The sequence below is a fragment of the Stegodyphus dumicola genome, chromosome 6 (assembly GCF_044657685.1).
Source record: "Stegodyphus dumicola isolate Sdum_Otavi_A_Nest chromosome 6, ASM4465768v1".
NCBI lineage: Eukaryota > Metazoa > Arthropoda > Arachnida > Araneae > Eresidae > Stegodyphus > Stegodyphus dumicola.
Window position 1 is genome coordinate 174,454,707 of NC_140773.1, and position 10,793 is coordinate 174,465,499.

A 10,793-nucleotide genomic window follows, 5' to 3' on the forward strand; every position below is an offset into this window, starting at 1 on the left:
ATTCACTAAGGCTCCTCAATTCTTTGCATATTTCTGCCATTTTCAGTTAGCCTTAAATGTTTGTACATTATTTAATTTCTTTACTTATTCAGATTTTTTTTTTTTTTTTTCAAAATGATAAAAATGTTGATAAAGGAATAAAACGGAAACATGAGCTTTCAATATTTCATCAGAAGTTGGATGCAACGAAAATCAGGCCACATGCATATGAAACAAAATTCTATCGCAGATGACGAAAATATAAATGATCCAATTATTGACTCCTCTGAGTTATAGAAAACGTTGAAAACGTTTTTTTTTTTCGTAGAATCCATTAACGAAAGAAATTATTAAATAGAGTAGGAGTGTTAAAAATGAACTTGTAAATGAAAAGTTCAATGACGAAGTCATAATTCGTTGAATTCGCAAACAACAAAAAAAGGGGGGGAGGAGTGATGAAGATTTTTCTCCCAATCTAGTCACGCCATTACTGCATGCAATATTTTTCATTCCTCAGTAGTATTGAATAACATAAAGAAATTGTCGCGTTATTTATAACTTTTGTCTGATTATGCGGCAATGTCCGAATATCGGAGTAATATGCCGAATTATCGGACTATTACTGGTATTGAAAGACAGAACGAAAGATAAATTTTAATGAAAAAATAATTGAAGTATTCTCTCTCCATTAATTGCAATACCTTTAAACACATATTTAATAAATTTTTTGTTATTTGTTTGTTTCCTAAAAAAGTGCTTTTCGCTGCTTTGCTATTATCAAATAGTGTAAAAGCGGACTAAATATTTTCAATTATATATTAAAAAAAAAAAAAAAAAAAAAAAAAGTGGAGTCCGATCGTTGAGTATTCAAAGAAGTGTTGAACGTTGGAGAAGGCACATGTACGTCGGTTGGTGATTTTAATTAAAAGCATTATTCGATTCGTTTCACAATCTGGAGATTACTAGTAAACAATTGATCAAAGTAAAAAAAAAAAAAAAAATCTGATGTGTACACCATATGACTTCCTTGTACTGAATATTAAATTATACGCATTTCACTTATTGAATTGAATTAAATCTACTTTGTCGATAGCGCATAAACCACAATAGAATAAATGCACTCTTTAAGATTCACTATATTTATTTACCATAGCGACACTCTGGCGCTAGGTTCACTTAACAGCGTTACATCTCATTCATTTTATAACTCAGAATGCACAAAAATGATATCATCTGAAGAATTATCTAATCGTTGCCACATGTTCTATTCAAATACTATAATAAATCTAAAACCATTAATAAAAGAAATTAAACAAAAAGAATGTTTTTCACAGACGATTCAGCGCCGCTTATCCAATGCGCATGCGCTACTCGTAAACATTCTCCTCTGTCCGAGACAGACTGGCGACATTATTTGCTGCTAATACGAAACACTTATTTCTTCGAATTTCGTTAGAGATACATTTTTCATTCAATTTATTCAGTTCTCGATTCACGGCAGGGCCAAAATACTTCAAAACACAAAATATCTTCATTAAAAATTGAAAGATATAGAAAAACAGAAAACACTAAATACAGTTAAAAATATTTTTTACTATTAAAATTATAACTTCTGTGCATAAACAAGCGATTCAGCCAGCAGACAAAAAGGCAGATTTTTCAATGCACAAAACTAAAAGTTTCCTTTTCGTTTTACTCGGCAAAAAGACTCTGAAGGCGTAGAAACTGACTTAATTTGTTGCGGACGCTATGCTGAGTTAATATATGAGATAATTTAATAACTTAAATTAGAATTCCAGAATAGATTAAGCATGATTTATTTCGCAATAATAAAAAGAAAACGTTATCTTTGTTGTTGCGAAGCTTATTTTCTCTAGATTGGCAACAAATTCACTATTCTGCTAAGTTTCAAATGTAAACAAATATGGCTGCTATGGTAAAAAATTAGTCTTAGCCTCACTTAAGCAACTTTTAAATTGTTGATAGTTCTACAACTATAAAATGCAAGTTAAGTGAAGGCATACAAACTTTAACCGGAAGAAACGAACAACATAATTCAATCATTTTTAAAGCAAAAAATGCACAATTTACCAGCATATAAGAATTAAAAAAACTGAGCTCACGTAGCCTGGTAACAGAGTGGGTATATATGTATCTATATATTTAAATTTAAATTTAAACAAATTTAAATTTTAACAAACATGTATATATGTAAAAAGGCAAACTTAAAGTTAAAATAATTAAAAAATGTGCAAACATATAAAAGATTTAATTTTCGAACTAATCTATAATATCATTTAAATTCAGATAGCATAAGTAAATCAAGTGCAAAACCAAACCATGAAAATAAATTCACCAATTTAGCAAATTAAAATAAATCTAAAATTTTTTTTAAAAATTCATAAGTGAATGACTGTTGAGCAGGCAGGAGACAGACTTATCAAGGGGAAGATATTTATATACTTTTGGTGCGGCCTATTGCAAGTAAAAAGGGAGATCTACGTGCACATCTACATGTTATAGCAGTCGCACATATAAAATTTCAACGTTCTGAGCCTATTCGTTTTTGAGTTATGCGAGAAGAGATAATCTCTTCTGAATCCATTTTAAATGAGTTTTATAATTCGTTTGGGGAAAAAGAGTCTCTTATTCATTCCTTAGCTATAGATATCAGCAAAAACATCGTTAAATTGCATTCGATAGTGGTCAAAATGGATATTTTCGTTAAAATATGGTAACCGGAATTTTCCGTTATTGCAAAAAATCCTTTTCTTCGTACAAGTAAGTAAAAACCGTAAATTCACTTGCAGAAAATAAATTCACTTTAATAAACTATTATCAGTCATCTATGTTGTTAAGCCATCCATGTTTTCGTTTTTTCAAATGAGAATTATATATGAAATAAATTTGAACATTATACCTAAAACAAACAGAAGTGCTGAATTTGGAGATTATGTTCTTATTTCAATCATTTGTTGAATTTTATTCTAAATATATCAGCACGTTTTTACTGATTCGATTTTTATTTAAATTCTTTCCTAGAATTAAAACAAAAGCAATGTACACCTATTCCAATGTGTCCTCGAGGACCAGCGACCATGACAATTTTATGTGATGTGCCTTAATGGCCTTTACTTGTTATCGAGCAGGACAAGTCCGCGGCGTAACTGATTTCGACTTACTTGGACTATATTTTCAATAAATATCCATGCATATATGTATGTGCATAATTTACGTTGCCTTTGCTGCAAAAATCAATCAACAGCTTTGAAATCGATAATTTTCTATACTGTGTTTTTCAAATGAGAATCATACATGAAATTAGTTTGAATATTATACCTGAAATGAACAGAAGATTACTGATTAGATTCTTAAATAAATTCTTCCTATAATTAGAATAAATAAAATTCAGTAATTATTTATTTTTTGGCGATAAAAGTTTTAAAAACTGATAATCTTTTTCCCATGCTTTTTTTTAACAAAGTTTTGTTTGAAGTTGCTAGTTCGGAACTTAGTAAAAATTTGGATTTTTAATATTCAACCCCTCTGCTCTGTATCTTATATTTACTCGACTTCTACTGAATTACGACAGATTTGTACTTTTCTTAAACCTTATTTTCACTATTAGATGATAAAAATTTAATTATTCTTTGGTAAAAAATATGGAGCTGTACGTTTATTAAAACAAACTTTAAAATTATTCTTTTAAATGGTTTTTTAAATGACAGTGCTCCTTTAATACAGTGATTAGTATGAATTAATGTAATTAACAATGACATTATACTGCAGAAATATTTTAGTGCTGAAGTATAAATTATAGTGTAATGTACATTTTTCTCGCAAATGCGTAAAAAATAAAAAATGTGTGTTGATCCCAAACGAAAAACAATTGATAACTTTTCAAATCAGACACGCCAATTTTAAAACCAATAATTTCACACATAAAAAACTCAGCTTACAGGATTTTTCACATTCGAATGCAGAAGAAGGAAGATAAAATCCTAGTGTAAGATCAAAGTTTCACATTATCTGCAATTACATTAAAATGAGAAAAATTGCATTAAAATTTATGAAAATATAGTCGTGGACCGCTGAGAGTGTTACATGGAGTCTTAAAATTCTGCTGAAACGCTTAAATATCACCGTTATAAATATCACCGTTATAAATATCACCGTTTGCTTAAATATCACCGTTATAAATAATATGTATGTTAATTATATAGGACTTTAAATTATAGTATTTATAAATATATTATTACAGATATTTATTCCAATTATAAAAATGCATGTTGTTTTTGCATAGCTTATTTTTATATCATTAAACAATATTAAAATTTAAAATATTAAAAATAGAAGAATAATATAAATACAAGTTATGTAAAATTACATATATTATTTATTAATGCTATAAATGTGAAAGACTAATTTAATGAATTTGAAAGATAAATTAAAAGTCGTATGCTCAGACTAAGACGAAAATTCCCAGAAGTAATAGTTCTGCAGTATAACGTGATGCGAGCAGTAGAATAAACAAGAATATTTCTAAGAACAAAATTATAAACTATAATTACTCTAATTTATCATTTTGATGCTTAATTATTATGCTATATTATTATAAATAATTCAAAAAATATTTAGGGAAAAATATTTAAACATTTCAACTCGCAAAGTACTTCATAAAACTTACCAAATAACAAAACAAATATTTAATAAAATACAATGCACTTCACATGCATAAAAAGACCATCACTTCAATACTCAGCATAGTAGAGCATCCAACGACTATTTTCGAATGGGACGCATGCGTACTTGCGAACTTGTCGCCTAAATGTGATCTAACAGGTGTTGCCGTTCATTCACTATTCCTCCCATCATACCGAGCATCTGTAGATATGAACCAATTTAAGTGGAAACAATTCAAATAATTTATCGCTTGATGCACAATAAATTTTCGACGGATCTGAGAGCTCTCATATTTTTTCTCATTTACTTCCTGTTGAATGGTGGATTAATATTTAGAACTAAGGATTCTGCAGCATTTTTGTATGCTGATATTTAGAAATTTCAATGAATTAGCATTTCGAAAATATTCTAACATTGCAGATATCACCAATGTATTAAATAATGGATATCATATACACCCAGTCCTGTTTTTATTCGGCGAAAGAAGTGTTTATAAAAAAATAAAAGCTTGATTCTAGCTGGGGAAACCTGTCAAATAATATGTTGTTCTCAGAAAATCACATCAGAATACTTTTTTTTTTAAACCGTTTGGCTCATAAAAAAAATACGGTATACAAAAGTTGTTGTCCGAAACCTTATGACCTTACATTTATGCTCATTAATTACGTGTTATTCATAAACTCTTTTTGCTGCTAGATGGTTTTTCTGAAAAACACACTTTTGTGTTATTTAAATCATATTTTATTGAATTTTCCCATTTGTGATTAAATTCGATTTGCACTTTTATACACTTAAACTAGCAGATTTTTTAAGTAGCAGTTTTAATAAACAAACAAGACTTCCTTTTTTACTTCCTTGTACGAAGTAAAAAGGAAGTATTGTAATCGCGAAAAGTTTCAGGCAGCATATTTCAACGAAAATATCCCATTTTGACCCCTTTCAAATGCAATTTAACGATGTATTTCCGTGATATCTGTATGTAAGGACAGAATAAAACACTCTTTTCCTCCAAAAAAATTATAAAACTGCTTTAAAATGAATTCTGAAGAGAATTTTTCATGGCGTCTGTACGAACGTATATACGTACATATCTCGCATAACTCAAAAACGAATAGCCTCAGAACGTTGAAATTTTGTATATAGGACTGCTATAACATGTTGATGCACCTCGTATTTTGGTTGCAATCGGCCGCGCCAAACGTATATAAATATATTTATATATATATCCACTCTGTTACCCGGCTCATTGATCTCAGTTTCTTTACTCTTATATGTTTGTAAATTGTATATTTTTTGCTTTAAAAATGATTGTATTCTATTGTTTTTATCTTCCGGTTAAGGTTTTTATGCCTTTAGCAAATCTGCATGCAATATTTTTAGAATTATCAACCATTTTAAAGTTGTTTAAGTGCCGCTAAGCCTTTTTTATGGCGGCCATTGATGTTTACATTTGAAACAGGAGACTAGTGGATTTGTTGCCAATCTAGAGAAACTTAGCTTCGCAACAACAAAGATAACGCATTCATTTATTGTTGCCAATTAAATCATGCTTAATTCCTTTACTTCGTAATTTTTAATATAGATATTTTGAGTTTTTATGTATTTTTGCCTTCTCGCGAAGTGAGAACTGAATTAATTAAATGAGAAATACTCAATCGTCTGTGAAAAACTGTTTCTTTTTTCTTTTGTTTGCTTAATTTCTTTTATACATCGTTCTAACTTTGTTATAGTATTTGAATAGAACATGTGGCAACAATTAGATAATTCTTTAAATGATATAAATTTTTTGCATTCTGAGTTATAATATGAACGAAATATAATACTGTTAAGTGAATCTAGCGCCAGAGTGTCGCTATGGTAAACAAATACTAGAGTGAATTTTAAAGAATGCATTTATTCTATTGTGGTTTATGCGCTGTCGGCGAAGTAGATTTAATTCAGTCCAATATGTTTAAATGAAATGCAAGAAAAAATGCGTATAATTTAATATTCCGTACAAAGAAGTCATGTGGTGTACACATCAGATATTTTTTAATTGCAGACGAGAGGGAAAAAGTCATCGTTCATACTTTCAAATAATATTAACAAAGTGTGTAAACTACATCTGGCGTTATTATCGCCCAAAAAAATTATGCCAAATTTCAAAACGCTCCACTATGTAAATTTATGTATATCTTAGAAAATTTTAAAAAACTCTACTTACTTAATGAGTACTTAATGAGTTTTAAACTTTATATGCATGTAATAAATAACACAATACAATATTTGTTCGTGAAGTTGTAAGGATCCTAAGTTTTACTAGCGTTTATTTTATTTTAAATCTTTACTATCACTTCTTATTTTCTACTTCCGGCCAGAATTAAAAGCTTTAACTTATTTATGCAAATTTGTCTTGCTAACGCCATGTACTTAAGTTGTGGCTTTTTGCCAAGCAAGATAGAGGAAGGAGTATTGGAAGAAAGCCGCTTGCCATAGTAGTTTTACTCCGTTGCTGGTTGCCTTCAAGGCCAGAGGTTTAGTCCTCTTGATAATTTCAAACGTATCGTAGTTTTAGCAGCTCTCTGTACTACATACGGACTTTGTTAAATAACGGCGATTAGATAATTATATTCTTTAAATGATATAAATTTTGTGCATTATGAGTTATAATATGAACGAAATATAATAGTGTTAAGTAAACCTAGCGCCAGAGTGTCGCTATGGTAAACAAAGTGAATTTTAAAGAATGCATTTATTCTATTGTGGTTTATGTGCTGTCGAAGTAGGTTTAATTCAATCTAATAAGTTTAAATGAAATGCAAGAAAAAATGCGTATAATTTAATATTCCGTACAAGGAAGTCGTGGTGTACACATAAGTTTTTTTTTTTTTTTTTTTTTTTTTTTTTTTTAGGCTAAAATGAAGAAGTATTGTAATTTACGTATGTTAATGCAATTTTAATTTTGGGGACTTCAGTATACAGAATGTGTAGTGCCAAAGGCCAAAACTAAAGATTTGACCGTATGGAGCAGTCTTTCTTCGAAACGTTAAGAATTTTTGTTACACAGAAGCACATTTTAAGAAATAATTCAGATAAAGATTTTAAAGAAGTCGCCGTTTAATTTTGTTAGGTCAAAATAAGTTGTATACATTTAAAAAAAAGCATTTAAAGCAAAATTGTTGAAAAAAATGTGTAAAATACAATTTAATTAAAAAAACTTTCAATCACAAACAGTTGGTTATAGATAAAATTTTGGAACTGAATTTTTATTAGTCCAAAGGAGCAATTTGCCGAGAAGGACTATTAATTTCGTTTTGTCATATTGAGTTGAAAACTACAAACGGCGAATTACTTTTCAAATTGTTGCCACCCAGCCCAGTATTATATTTAAATAAATTAAATAATGAAGAATCTGCACGTTTCTCGCATTGTGATAAAACGGCGGTACCTAGAGCCATCAAAATTTGAATAACGAAATCTTCCACAGAATATGGGCATGTGGAAGCCCTAATTTGAATTTGAAATTTTTATTATCGATTTCATATTTTGTAACACTTAACGAATTTTTTATTAAGTAAACGATTTCAAAGCGAGCAATGGCAACACTGTACTGAAAAAGAAACGTTTTTAAATCTGCAGCGCACAAGACTCTGTTTCGGAAATTCTTTAAAGAGATGCTCATTTTAAAATAATTTGCCGATAGTGCTGTTGAACTGAATTTTATGGTTTGAGTACGTAGAAAATGATATTTAATAAATAAAGGTAGCACACAAAACGTTAAAAAAACGCCTCTTTGGACGTAATTTAAAATCTGAAACCTTTCAGATTTTTATTTTATTTCATTAGTTTAATAATATTGCATCTTTAGAAATTCGTCACTTCTAGTTATGATATTAATCGGGGAAGGTTATTTTTTATCTATTTATAAAATAAATTCCATAGTTACTGTTATTCTTAAAATTTTAAATTAAAAAAGAAAGAAGTTTAAATAATATAAGTATATTTAAAATTATATTCAGAAAACACATAGTTTAAGAGTATTTGAAGCACAAAAGCTCTTCAAAAGTAATACGGCTTATACAATAATGACTGATCATATGAATATTTTACCTAGGAAAAACTAAAATAAAAAATTTATGTGAATCTGTTAGTTGATTTCAGATTTATAGATAATGTAAATATATAAGTTATTTTTATACATCAAAGTAATTTCGTTTTTAATGTATATAGGGAGTTACATCAAATCATACCGATAATAAAGAATTAATTCATAATGAGTATAAGGAATATTGTTATAATTTTGCTTATAATGAATGTGAATAAAAATAAACTGTCGAATTAAAAATTTATGTTTTTAAACTTTAGAAGTTTAAACCTCTATAAAATTCCTAAGAATATTTGTTGTTTACTCTAATCACGTGTGCAGCAGTAAATCTCAAAATTTTCAACTTTATGCATAAAATTATGCTAAAAATTTTTCTCAGTCTTCTTATTTCCTAATTTTATCTTTTATTCTGGCATGTTTCTCTTTCATATAAAATGAATTTATATAAAAGAAAATAGTTTATATTTATGTTAAAAAATTGCATTTACGAATAGTATTGAAATCTTAGTCATCTTAACATATATATTTTAGTAAAATATTCTAAATTTGAATGTTTGGAATTATGTATCATTTCTTTGTTAGAAATTAAAACTCGAAACGAAGAAATTATTGATATTTTAAATAAAATGGTTGAAAATAATATTTACGTATATTATAAAAATTCTTATAAGAATGTAGTGATATTCTATATATCTTTTATTTAAATAAAGAAACGACAAAAAAATCAAAAAAGCTTTGATGAAAATTTTAACTGGAAAACTGGAACATTTTTAAATAAATATTTTTCGAAACTGAAGTACGTAAATAATTACTGAAACAGAAATAAAAAGAAATATAAATTTAAATGTTAAATTTCTATTTTCGTAATAAAAAAATCGATTTCTATCATCTTTACTTACTTATCGCGAAATTTTCAGTCTTATCATACGGTTATCTGTGTACCATATGCGGAATGAAAATAATCTAAACAACTTACTTTATCTAGTGGAAAAACTTACCCTTCGCTTAACTTAGTTTTACTTTCCAGGAGACCAGTACTAGGTGGAAGGCTAGCTCTATTCTGTTCAAATTCTCTGGAGCCCAAAAAATATATAAACGAATCTAGCTTACTGCAACGTGGCTGAATGCAGCAAAAATATGACTCACAGGTCTCCGAAAGCAAGGATCCATCTATAAAACGCACAGGTGTGCAGCTTCAGCAAGAGAAACCCGTAACAGTAACGGTTTTTCTGTTTGTTCAGCTATACAGGGTTGCCAATCCTCTTGTTTAGCCACCTGTACAACATTTCCTATTTTCGCTGTAATTGGACAGAATTCGCCATCTTGGATTTCGAACACTTATTATCATTCGATTTTTAGCATGGGTTTTGGTTGCATGAAGCCCCGCATATCAAAACCTTTTCTTTAATGAGCGGTGGCAATACGTATCCGAGGAACGACCAAAAGTTCGTTGCCTTTCGAAATCGCAATTTTCGATGTTTGTTTATTTGCGGATGTTTAAGCACACAGATTAAAGCTTTGCTATAAATTTAACGTGACACTTATAAAGTAAGGTAATATACAATTCCCGTCATAAATGCCAGGTAGATAAACGGAAGTGGGATATTTAACAGTAATTATGGATACTATGAACTTACAGCAAATATTTTCTAGACTATGTTTCAAAAATTTTACAAAATACCGCTGTCTTCGATTATATAACTGTTTTTACTTGAATGGTGGATGCTTAAAAAATGCAATTTTTGTTCCATTATGAATAATTTTTAATTTATAATATTTTCCTAAGACATTCAAGCTTCTTGAACCTTTACTTCAAACGAAAGAATTTTGATTAAACTTCGTTTTGCATGTCAAAAATCAATCGTTAATTTTACGAGTAATTGACTGGAATGTTTACTAGGAAAAGCAAAATTTCGAGTATTTACTGGAAATAGCAAGTACGAATTACACAGATTTGAATAAAGGAATATCTAATATTGTTTTATTACATACATTTTTTTCTCTTTAAGTGTTAATGTCTCAATTTGTAAAGCTTAAATTAATACCG

The 10,793-nt window shown here is 28.7% G+C and overlaps 1 long non-coding RNA gene across 1 annotated transcript in view; it reads right to left on the reverse strand.

Annotated features, from left to right (window-relative positions):
* The window catches only part of LOC118182615 (uncharacterized), a 47,437-nt gene extending 37,487 nt beyond the window's left edge, over positions 1–9,950 (reverse strand). Inside the window, exon 1 of the long non-coding RNA XR_004757091.2 lies at positions 9,745–9,950. This is a non-coding gene — a long non-coding RNA (uncharacterized LOC118182615). The remainder of the gene's footprint in view (positions 1–9,744) is intronic.
* Between the last annotated feature and the right edge of the window lie 843 nt (positions 9,951–10,793).